The sequence below is a fragment of the Crassostrea angulata genome, chromosome 5 (genome assembly GCF_025612915.1).
Source record: "Crassostrea angulata isolate pt1a10 chromosome 5, ASM2561291v2, whole genome shotgun sequence".
Lineage (NCBI taxonomy): Eukaryota > Metazoa > Mollusca > Bivalvia > Ostreida > Ostreidae > Magallana > Magallana angulata.
In genome coordinates, this window is record NC_069115.1 from 9,303,615 (window position 1) to 9,317,026 (window position 13,412).

Consider the following 13,412-nt stretch of genomic DNA (forward strand, 5'->3'; position numbering starts at 1 on the left):
GCATTTTTGATATCTTGAGACTAATTGTGTGCCCCAAACATAAGATTTATATTTGTGTCAAATGAATATATTAATTTTCCTTCTTCTAAAAGGTATGTTAAAAAATGTTTGATATGAATGAGAGAAATGATAAAATTGTTTTAAGTTCAAATTTCAGTGCCGACACATGCATTTATATTATGCTTCTTTTCTTGAAATAACGCATGCAGATAGTTTTGAATAAACCATTACCCAAACTCAGCTGCTTGATGATTACTGAGCGCTTTATTATGTCTACACTTTCTTTGTTACAGGTGCCATTGGCTAAAGCGTTTAATATGTAAGGTCAGCATTTTTTTATGTTTACGAATTACAAAATGATGAAGTTCCGTAGAAGGGGGAAATAAAAAAAAAAAAACCCCTTATACCAAAGTTTTTTCCCCTTAGGATTACGAATCACAAAATTGGAAAGTTCTGCTGGAAGGAAAAAAAATGACATCATCTTTATTCTAAAAATATTAAATGAATTGGAAATTCATGATTGTGGTGTGTAACTGCATCAATTGTAGCATGAAATAAAGCGCGTGAAATGTAATTTCACTTTCATTCCTTTTTAGCAATACACGTCCGTTTTCTTTACAGTGTTTAAGTTATAAACAGGTAAGCCACGAAACGCATTAAATTGGCGTTTTAGTTAGATTGTCGTGTCACTAGTCGTAGGAAGATTTTATCTTGTAGTGATACAACGTAATGCAAAGCAACAAATTGACCGAAAATATTTCAAAGTCTGTTTTATTGACATTTTGTCTATGTATGGATTAAATCAGGCACATGTACTTTTCACAGAAATGCACGTTTATATTTCTCTCTCTCTCTCTCTCTCTCTCTCTCTCTCTCTCTCTCTCTCTCTCTCTCTCTCTCTCTCTCTCATATTAGTCTTCTCAAAAGTAGGAATTGAATTGTTTTGATATCAGAAATCAAATTTCGAATTTGACATAAGATGTATAAATAAGGAAAACATTGTTCCCGGGTCATTTGAGGACCGTTCAGGTATATTTCCTTAGAATAAATGCTATGTAATAAAACTCTTTTATATGTGTATAATTTTTTATTGAGAATAGAATTTGTAGTTTAAATTTGTTTAACAAGAGCAACTTAGTAATTCTTTTTTTTCAAATACCTACTTACCTCTTAAGCCAAATTTAAACGAAACATCTTCCGAAAAATTAATGCTGGATTTTCACAAAAAAATACTTTGCTTCCTCATAAGCAACTCATATAAAAAAACGCCCACTTTTTTTATTTTCCTATTGGTGTTTTTTTTTTCAATATTTAATCATTGCAATTTTGATATCTTGAGACTAAGTAGGTGCCCTAAAATCAGATTTTTACGAGGGTTGTTTGGAAACTATTGAGACATTTACTCTTTTTTCCATGGGAAAAAAGATAAATCCTTTAAATTTCACGAAAACATACACCAGGATAGAGTTTATCAATGTAAAAAAATTATTGTCCATAGCATGATAAGATCATTCCTGGTAAGCTGACCAAATTGCCATCGCCCAGTGACCCGGCGCAACCGCAAACTTACTGCAACGTCATTTTGACGCTTCTTATTGATCCTATGTTTTAAAAACCTAACAAACAAAGGAAAATTAGAATTAATTCTTCATTTCTCATCTTTTAATTACATTTCAAGATGTCAACATTCGCATATTCCCTCCATTCTTGATTTTTGTGTAAAAAAATCGGGTCATTTCTTACCGAAAGTCAAATTACTGTGAAATGTCTCCTACAGTGATTCTGTGTACATATTTTAGAACATCAGTTACTATGTAAAATGTACTTGATATTTAGTCACTTTGTCTGAATTCTAGCAAAACAATTAGTGAAAAAAGACGATAAACTGAAGTTCTTTATCCCTTGCCATCGTATAGTTTTTGTTAAAGCAACTGGGTGTCATTAAGAGGTCTTTTCCCGAAATATCCATCAATTTGATATTTATTCGCTGCGCCGCCTTGACGTCAAATATCTATAAACTGTCATTTTCAAATTCCTTTTGCTTGGTAAATATATCTGTACCATATCCGTATTTCAACTCAAACACTCGTGAAACATGATCAAAAGTAAGTCACAATAAATAGCAAAATGAACATAATTATATAATCTGATTTCTTTTAGTATAAGCTGTAAATTTGCGCACACTTAGATATACGATGTTTTAGTTTTCCTATTCTCAGAGTTTATGCTTGCGCCGGGTACCCCGACCACCGATTTGTTAATCTACCGTTAAGGTTTCTTCAATGTTCATGACAATTTTCACCATAATTCGTCACTTAGAAATGGTAATATCCGTGTTGTCTCAATAATTTCCGAACAACACTCGTAGATGTGCCCAATGAGTATTTTAATATTCCTTCTTCTAAAAGGTATATGATTGAGAGGAATCAAACATCGTTTTAAGTTCAAATTTCAGTACCGACCCATGCATTAATTAAGGTCTTCCGTTTCCAACGGAAGACCTTACTATTATTCTGAAAAATTTTCAAATTTCTTATTATTTTTTTTTTCTTCTAGACGCCAACTTTGATCCTTAATATCTCGCTCGTTTGTTCACCGATTGTTTTGAAATTTTCAGGACTGATAACATGCCGCGTGATGTTGTCGTTGCATATTTTAGTTGAGGAAAATCCCTATCCGGTTTTGAGTTATTCCCCTTTTAGTAAAATTTAACGACTTCTTTTGTCCAGGGGGGATTAGCTATAACAATGACTGGCAGAGTCTCAAAGATGGGCTGGTTTGGAAGCTAATACATTGAATTTGTGCGATATATATTTTATTTATTATTTAAATGCAAATAAAAGGGGTGGTATAGATGTTGAAACAAAGGTACGAAAAAAATTCAAAAAAATTCGCGTATTTTCCGTGTTAGTTTTCTACCTGATAAAAATTTGTTATAACATGTAATTTAAAAGATCTTGGTCTTACCAAGACCTTTCATTCGGTATACAGAAAAAGGGGCTGGCCCCTATAATTAGGGAGTTAGATGCGTCAAAAGTTTCTTGTCAATAACTTGTAAAGGAATAAAAATTTCTAATGCATTATTGAAGCAAAGTTGTAAAGAAATTAATTTTGAATCCTTCCGTGGTATTCAATTTAATGTTTTCGTAATTTATAGCCAGTATTTGCAGAAACAATTGTTGTCAGTTCGGTCCATTTTTGTGGGGGTGCGCACGTTTAGGAGGTTATGAAAGGGCTTTTTGTAATGCACTAACTGATACATGCAGCGCGCAAAAATAATTCTACATAAAATTCCCAAATGTTTTTATTCATATGTACATATTCATTTCATAAAGATGAACGTCTTTGACCTTATTGTTGTTGTTTGTTTCATAACTGTGCCCCTTTCTATATTTAGATGCATTACGAGACTCAGGTAACTGATCGATAGAAGAGTCGCTAGCTGTATTCAGGCCGTCGCCTTGACGACAGTGCATATGCTTGTAGAGCTGGACGTACACATGTTTAACGCCCCACTGTGTTACTGTAACAGAGACATTTTGAATTGTTTCAGTACTGGGAGATGTGTTAATAAAATGGTTCGAATGCATGGTAATTAAACTCAACTTTTCTACAGTACGTATACACGGCCGTCATATAAAGCACAATGTGTATTACTGACATGACAAATGTACGCTGGCAATTTAAACGAACGCGGGATTGCTCCCGATAGAACATTTCTTTTAAAGCAAAACAAAATACTGATTTCCGATGGATATAATATTATCATCGTGGAGATGATTTTAAAAAGTGAACTTAATATTCGTATACGATAATATTTGAATCCAAAGCCGCTATTTTTAAGTAACGGTTATTAGGGATATTAATTATGACTTGCCCCGCGTTTCACGTTTTTTACTTGCAATGCATCTACAAACGAAAATACCAAACAACATTCGGCAGCAATTTATAAATTATTAATTACATACTAGTACACAATATTAAAGAGATAATTAAATAAATTGTGCTTTATAATTGTACTCGCTATCTTCCGTGGAAATAATGGCATGGAAAAAATGTTGTTCAATGTTCATCAAAAACGATGTAGCCTTAGCAATCGAAAAAAATTAACAAACTGTATATTGATAGATTGACACATTAACAAACATTCAGACCCGCAATGTATTTTTTGCAAGTTCTATAAAATGTAGACTCAATAAGTGATTTTTTTCGTTTGGGGTATTTTGAATCACATGTGAACGCTATGTGTACATGTACATATAGATTAATAGCCATATAGATAAACACTTTCAGTGTTGAATTTTTAAAAGATATTTTGTACATGCAAAGCAATGCAATGCAAGGGCTATTAAATTCGAACAATGTACATACGGTAGGGATCGAACTGATACTGGTTCTTCTTGTTCTACAAACAGCGAATAAAATGCGAAGTATTAGGGTGTTATTTTTTAAACAAATAAGTATTGCTCTCTTAAAACCTTGCATTACTAAACAAAGTATTTCATCGGAAGCATTATTAGTTACCTTAGCTGCATATATGTAGCTCTCCGTCTGGAAAAATTGAGTACCATCCGAAATTTTTCATACAAGGGCTGTACAGACTTGCAGCTAACATTACCTTAGAATTTCCCGCTGTTCATAAATTCATTAAAAGACGTGCAGATTCAAGTTGTTATATGTCGTTTGATATGGGATTTATGATGTCTATTTATATTATTTTAATTAAGGACAGACGAGACGTTCCTCAATTTTATATAATTTTCCTTGATATTTCATTCCTTATTTATTAACATTTAAACCTGTTAATTCCAAAAAATTTAGAGTACATTACCAGGCTCGTTTTGGAGCTAGAATATTTCGAACTTTCCTTAAAATAGCACGCAAAATGCATTTGAATGCTTATAAGTTAAGTCATACTATATATTTTAATTTGAACACTTTATATCCAAACCAAAAAAATCATATTACCTAAAAATTTAATTATGAAATAACAAAGTGGAAATCTTAATTCACATTGTGGAGATAGGAAAAAATGGAAGATACATGAAGGTCGCGTCTGACCTTAATATTATACAAGCAATAGCTTTCCAAAAAGCTTGCCTGACTACCCAAATTTATTCAATGGAAGCATGCATGTATCAATTAGGCTATCTTATAAGAAATTAAATTTAATTATCGCTGCGGATCATAAATTATTAAAATGAACGTGCAGAGTTTAGAAGCAATTTCAATCCTTTTCTTCGATCGAGTGCATGTACCTGTATATCACTGGAAATTAAATCATTTCATTATTTTAAATCATTTTAGGAATGTACATGTATCGAATAATCTCAAACAGCCAAATTGAAAATTGAATTTGTTATATATTAGATGCAAAATCAAAGACATTTTGTTATTTCTAACCATATAGGAAAGGATATTCAAACACGTACATGTAGCATCGTTATTTGAAAGTGTGTGTGTGTGTGGGGGGGGAGGGGGGGGGGGTAGGGGGTAGGTGGGCAGCTTTATCCAAAAAAAAATCGTGACAAGGAATTTAAAAAATGGGGAATTTTGAAAATCCTAATCCGTAGGTGGGAGGGGGTATTTACATTTTAACTTCAATTTAATTCAATTAGAATTACTTTATTTTTTGGTTCCATTTATTACATGCTCCGACAAAAGTGAAAGATCCATGATATCTCTATTTATTATATGACCAGTTAAGAAAATAGAGTGGGTAAGACCATCTACACATCATGTGCCCTTGCCTTACTTGGACTCGCCCACTAAATTATGAATGAGACGTATATCATCTCTTTGGAAATTTATTTCTCCGTAAGCAAAAACGTGTAGTAACTGATACATGCAATTGTGAAAACCATAGAGGAATGCATGATCTGCGCATAATAACTAACTGCTTGATACAATATTTCTTTTTTCCAACATGTTTTAAGTCAATAATAATATGAAAATATATGCTTGACTTCATAACGGAAATTGATCCAGATAAATATAATTATCAAAAATAAACCTAAAAAATAAACTACACTTTCATCCTTCACCCACAATATTGCCTTTTCGATATTTGTCATCGTGGTAGATCCGTGTAACAATCTATTAAGTAGGTGCTTGCACGACATAGAACCGGCCCTTGCTGACCAACGTTTTCATTAACACATATAAAGGAAAAAAAATATTTAGATTTTTTCTTGGATTTATTTTGATGTAAATAAAAAAGAGAAATAATTAGTTCTACAATATATATGCGATGTAAATCTTTTTTCAATGCAATATTTCGTTTAAAACAACGAAGAGTAGTATCTTGAAACTTCATTCAAAATTTTATTAGACCTTTAAATTGTAAAATGCTAACATTGAAAATTGTGCCCGATTCCTTTTGTTTTTAAGGTAAATCTTTATTGTTTAAAAAAACTGATTCTTTGAGACAAAATAAATTGACATAATCAGTTTGACATTCTCTAAGTGCAGTTCTGTAGCTCTTAGTCTGAAAAAGAATCGGATGGACGACCTAGGACCCAGATCGTCCATCCAAATTTCTTGAATGTTGCCATTTCTTTCGTACGCGGACGCATGTTGGCCGAATACTCACCGAGACTAAATGGTTCGTATTTTAAGTTTTAACTGCGTTTAAAGGTAATATTGGAATTCCGATAATTTTGAAAATGATTAATTAAATAAAAAGGGTTAAAATTACCGTTAAATTACCGGCATCGGTCTTCCCCATGCGCGAATCTAGAAGAGTAGGGTGAGGGTTCCAGATCCAACCCTAACCCCCGCAAAATTTCTTTCCATTACACGTACAATATAAAATTACAAAATTATGCCTCGGACATCCCCAGGCAAACTCAAATAACCGTCAGACACTCAACCCCCACCCAAGGAAAATTTTTCTTATCCGCGCGTGCCCCTCCCCCCCCCCCCCTCAAAAAACAAAATTATTCTTCAGAACCCCCTGTAAAATTTCGAGGATCTCCGCATACATTCTAAAAGATTCATTGGCCCTTGCTTTCGATTAAAAATGCGAGTAAAATGTTTGGTCTTTTTACGTTCATACCGGGCATACCCACTGTGTGATTATAATCGTCGTCCATATTCTGTGTATATTGAGTCAATTATGATGATTAGATAAGTTTCTCAAAATAAAATGCACATGCAAAAAAACAACATGCGGCGAATCAAACTTCAGACAACTTTGAAAGATCTGTATTTGCTTATATACATGTACTTTGTTTCTTTTACACAGTGTTTACACATCTAATATTGCACCATGGTCAGGTATCAATTTTTGTATTACGTCACAAGTATGACGCAGCTACGACGGAAGACCTAATCGTTGCTTGCAACGAGCTCGTCTCTAGTATTGTGTATCTTTTCTTGAAATAACGCATGTAGATAGTTTTGCATTAACCATTACCCAAACTGTAGTCCAGCTGCTTGACGAATACAGAGCGCTTTATTATGTCTACACTTGCTATGTTACAGGTACCAATAGCTAAAATAAAATGTTTAGGCCAGCATTTTTTATTATTTTTTTAGGAACAATAAAATGTTAAAGTTCCGGTAGAGGAGGAAATAAAAAAAACATAGATAAAAATCTCTTTTTACCAACAATTTGTTTTCTTATGATTACGAATCACAACATTGTAAAGTTCTACTGGATGAAAAAAGGCCATTATCTTTATTCTAAAAAATATTAAATGAATTGCAAATTAATTATTTTGGTGTGTAACTGCATCAATTGTAACAAGAAGTGTAGCGTGTGAAAGTAATTTGTAATCTGTTAAACATATCACTGAAAAAAGTACAATAGATTATTAGTCAAACAGATTTGATATTACAATGTTGCAATGCTCATTTGTCATTGTATAGGGATCAAGTCATTTATTATTATAAGAATCTTTAGTTATAGTTGTGTTATATAAAACATTTTAGCAAGGTACAAATAGTTTTCAATTTATATATTAAGAGTAATCTTCGTTAATACCAATGAAATAACATTTCGTACAAAATGGATGGAATAAAGAATTCAATATATAAATATATAGTCTGAGGTGTTAAGCATGGGCATCATCAATAAACAATGTTGCTTTAGAATATGTTTACTTTCTTTAAATAATAAGAATTTCATTTTATTCAGCGCTTTGGATGCTGAAGTGAGCGGTTCATTTCCACTTGCAACAAATCGACATGCTTTAGTTACATATCGGTCAGAGAAGATAGTTTCATCTATTTAAGTTGTTGATTTCGGCGTTTTCCATCCCTGCGAACAAATTTCAAACTAAACCAGGCCTAATAAACACAAACCTCAATTCAATACATTTTATTCATGCCATTTCAGACAGGAAATTGTTGCATAACAATATCGATCTCGATGAAACCTCCGTCCCAAACCAAAAAAAAAATCGATCCGGTCAAAAGATTCCTGTCGGGAAAAAATATAATTCACGTACAACGCGACTGTATAATGTTTTTTAATAAATATTTAATGAATTAAACTTAACACGACACGGTCTTATACATAATTTCTACACTCAATAAACAGGCATAGGAATGCTCAACCGTACAAAACTACAGTATTTACACTCCTGTGTTGTTTGGTTTTTCCTTTAAAAAACCATACAGGAACTTAATAAAAATGTTATCTTGTTACATTTTGATATCTAAAGTGTAAGGAAATTGGTTTGAAAAACCCATTTAGTTCCATCACCTCTAAGATTTAAATTTCTTTAAAAATAATGAGAATAACAGCAAAAAGGAGGAATCAATATAAACTAGGACGTATACATTCATGATATAACTGACAAGCTTTAAATGAGAAAAGATTAATTTCTTTAGATATAATTATGTATATATATATATTAAACTGTCCCTTATCTTGATAAAAGGGTTTATGTAACAATATACATATGTTTTTCACATTGTTTGCTAAATGTTTTAATTACTATAAGCAAAGAACATTATAATATGTTTTAAAAATGCATTACCTGAACTAGATTAAACAGCTTCTTTCTTTAAGCAGAAAAATCAGCAGGTGTTTAAATAATACAGTCTCTCAATTGCATCCACTGCTACGCTCTGTCAATGACATAGCAATTTCCTAGAAAAAATCAATATCTTTATATTCGTAATATTGTTTAATTGTTATGGTGAAAAATTGTTTCACTGCACATGCGTAATATATATAATTTAAAGCATAACACCGCTCGTAAATAGGCACTGTCCGCCATATTTCTCTTTAATCACTGCTGTCCCTACAACCCTTTATATAAGGGACAGACCTCTAAACAGTTCAAAGTACTTCGCTGTAGAGGTCTCACCTGTGTGGACGTACATTTTGTCTCGCCGTGTTACTCGGTCGCGATAAAATTATGAAATTTTAGCCAGGAGAATACTAACATCAAATAAATTGGTCAATGCATTATTTACGAACAGAAAATGAACATAAGATAAGAAAATAATGCATAAAATCTAAAGACCACGAAAGGAAAACTACATGTCGGCCACGAGGTTCAGGTGTGCAATCGGGTGTTACGAAATCGAAGGGTTTATATACCAGGTATCTGTGTGACGGTGCCTATTTACGAGTGGTGTTCAGCTTTAAGTATATCAATGATGTTTAAAACTTTTCTTCAGGAATATAAGCAAAGAACATTATAATATGTATTAAAAATGCATTACCTGAGCTAGAATAAACAGTTTCTTTCTTTAAGCAGAAAAATCAGCAGGTGTTTAAATAATACAGTCTCTCAATTGCATCCACTGCAACGCTCTGTCAATGACATAACAATTTCCTAGAAAAAATCAATATCTTTATATTCGTAACATTGTTTAAATGATATGGTGAAAAATTGTTTCACTGCACATGCGTAGTATATATAATTTAAGTAGATCAATGATGTTTAAAACTTTTCTTCAGGAATATGAATATGCCCATCGGTATTAATACTACACATTTTCTTTTTGAAGCAACTGATATTAAGGTTTTTAACGTTTTAATGTAAGGCTGTTTGAATGTTAATCAAATTAGTAGCTTTAAATTTGTGTAATTGATTCTGCTCATGAATGTTGTAATGACACTGTATTTTTTTAACAGTAAACAATAAAGCCAATGGCATTAAATACGCAAACTTCTACATCGTTTCAAAAAGTGTTGAACAACACATGTTCTTTGCGCGCAAAGGAAGACGCATCCGTTTGATAAAGCTGTTATCATATGATTGCACCCATGAGAAAAGGGTCCTAATGACGTTTTGTATAAAACAGAGAAATAACGTCATATAGAATTGACGTTTCATAAAAGAAACAAATCTCGTCTGATATTAATACAAAACAGCAGCGCGGTAATTTTGTTACTTTGTTTATGAACAATTAAGTGTCTTAATGCAGAAACGTGTTTAAATAGCAATGCCCCAAACTGCAGTATCTGTTTAATTAATAAAACGAACACATGTATATGGGGTTTTTTTTATTTTACTCATTAAATATTAGTCACGATCGAATGTAGCTTCCGTGCTTGTTTGATACGAACAAAAGACAACTTAAAAACTTGTACTGCATACTGAAGTATTGGAAAGAATAACACGATTAAACAATTTACATTCCGTAGATTAACTTGCGGTACTGAATCTGATTTTGAATGTTTTGAAAATAATATAATTTTAGAGTTTCCAGTTATTGAGAAATCATAAAAATCACCACCACGTTTTTCGCTACCGATTATAACTTGTTGATCAGCCCGTCGGCATCTGTTTACTTGCGCGACCGACTTTAACTTCATGTAGGTCTTCCATTTTCATATAAACAGGCTCTGAAGATTCGGGTCCACAAAGAAGTTTAACAATCTGGGTGAAACCCATAGCATTTGTATTACAAGATAAATATTTTAATCACTGTTTATAAAAGCATTTCAGAAAACAAGAAAGATAACCCACTTCTGTAGAAAATACCACGAGGCTCCACACGGGGAAACTGATATTAAATAAGATGTTTAATTTATTTCATATGTTCAATATTAATGAGTGTTCTTAAAATATGAATTAAATAGACTAGTGAATGCATTATTATCAAAAATAGGTGTTTAGTCTATAGGTTGATACTTCTTGTAGATCCAGTCGTTTATCAATTGATATAACATGATATTATTTCAAATTGTAACGTTAAGCTTTTTAATAAGTCATTTTGTTGGTGTTTTTAAATAGATAATGATCAATGAAATTTGTTAAATTTATAATGAAACTAAATTCTTGGTATGAATAATAAACTTTCACTTAAGCTTCATCATTTTTTGTACTGTAACTTACAGATATTCAAGTTAAAAGAATTAAAAGAAATTGTTCCTGCCATTTCGTTAGGTTTTCTTTTAAAGTCCGTCTATTATTCAGACTTTTTTTTTAATGCATCCATTTTATAGAAATTTTTTTCATCTATTTATTTGCTTGAGTGCTACAAAATTGAAATGATCAAATAAACATTGACCACAAACATTTAATCGGCTACTTTCTCTGTGTGATCAAAATGTTTTTAAAAAAAGTGTACATGTCTATTGTAGTGTATAATGAAACATGAAAAGAATTTTTAAACACCAAATTTACTTCTGAAGTAACGTTTACAGAACCTATTTGTGCAGCGATTCAGTGATCACTAATGTTGGCTAGCGATGTACATGTACTGGAGTCCGTGCAAAAAAAATAAACAATGATTAATAATTGATTATATTTTTTTTCAAATTTAAATTCAAGAAGTTTTGCGAGCCTGATTTCTTTCTGTATATTTTTTTGGAGGGGGGGGGGATTTACCCAATTCTTCGGAAAAAGTTCCTAAATGACAAAGGGTATATGCATACTAATTGTGCGTACAAGATCTATAGTAAATAGCTATAAGAATATAACCTGCTCAGTTATTTTATAATACAAGTAGATGCATTCCGGCAGATAAGATACTAGTAATTTTAGAGGACGCTCAAAAACATGAAATAAGTTTTTAATATTTTAAATAAATAGTGTGCTATTTATTTAAAAACTACGGGACATTTGAGATACATATATAAGCGCTAAATTATTCATGTGTCTACAAATACCCCATGTTAAAAAATGAGCTAACTCATTGTAATAATGTTTAATCACGTGTCGACAAATAACCCATATAAAAGAAATGAGCCAACTTATGGTAGAAACATCTGTCGCATTTTGAGACATTACATTCTAATTAAATTTAGACGTAAACTATAGTTTTCATTGAACCTAAGAGTAATTAACTTGTGCCCGATTTTATTCTTTGACAAAATCACATTTTAATTTATTGCTTCAGGAACTTGATAAGCCAAATAATGAACAGTTTTGTCTTGACAAAAATAGTGGGTGTTTCAAAATCATTAAGAAAATGCCACGAGAGAACAAAATCACAAGCTTTAGTGCTTATATTGAGATTTCAGTAAAAGAAATGTCTAGTGGAGAGGGTAAATTAATCGAGGTTCACGATTCGATACCTTTGTACAATATCATTCCCATATCACTCCCATTAAAATAGAATCAACTTTTTTTAAATTCGTTTTTATTTGTCATACATACAGTAAACTGTTGTCGGCTAACTTTATGAAAATTTTGGTGCTCGAGATTTCCATGACCTTATATTCTTGCAATTTCACACAAAATGGAAACAATGCGGAATAAGTGCTCGCGTAAAATATGAAAATCTGTAATACATGTATGAGCAACGTTACATATTGATTTACACATGAAAAGGAAACAAAATTAACTATGTTGAAGAGTTTTAATTTTGGCAATAAGAGTGAGCTAAAAGAAACATACGGTTCGATCCTGGACAAATTTAATTGAATTCAAAAAAGAGCATATCTCATTTCATATTTTGACTTGATAAATATTATTTTCTTTTTTAACTTTAATTTTAACCCAAACACAATTAAGAATTTATTGAAATGTACATGTATCTGTATTGCACATTATCATGCTTACTTTCAAGCTGAGTCCTCATTTAGTTTTGCAGATGCCTATGCTAATTTTCAAACTCTCAAGATCCATGCCAAGCTTGCAAAGATGATTATTATTATATGAGTATAAACTAATTTAGAACTTAGTGAACTCGGTGTATTTTTTATTGATGCACGTAGGAACAAAATGACCGGCGCGAATTGTCTCTAAGAGCGAAACGTCACACAATCTTACTAAGCTTGCTGCGCATTTTCATAAACCGGAACGGGGAAGCAATTACAGCAAATACGCTACCGCTTTGCTTAAAAATGCGACTTTTCATTTAAGCGACTTGATTGAATTCATGTTTGTAATAGAGACACTTTTAGGTATATCAATGTAGTAAGGAACAAGAGTAAATATAAAAGAAAGTAATTCAAATTATTAAGGATTAAAAAATATTAAAGCAACATAGAATTAAGC

At 31.9% G+C, this 13,412-nt stretch overlaps 1 protein-coding gene across 1 annotated transcript in view; it reads right to left on the reverse strand.

Moving 5' to 3' along the window:
* LOC128183652 (uncharacterized) overlaps positions 1 to 9,805 on the reverse strand; it is a 266,317-nt gene extending 256,512 nt beyond the window's left edge. Inside the window, exons 1-2 of the mRNA XM_052852754.1 lie at positions 9,682 to 9,805; positions 8,988 to 9,100 (exon numbers count right to left, since the gene is read on the reverse strand). The gene's annotated coding sequence lies outside the window, so the exon portion shown is untranslated. The remainder of the gene's footprint in view (positions 1 to 8,987; positions 9,101 to 9,681) is intronic.
* Positions 9,806 to 13,412: the final 3,607 nt, after the last annotated feature.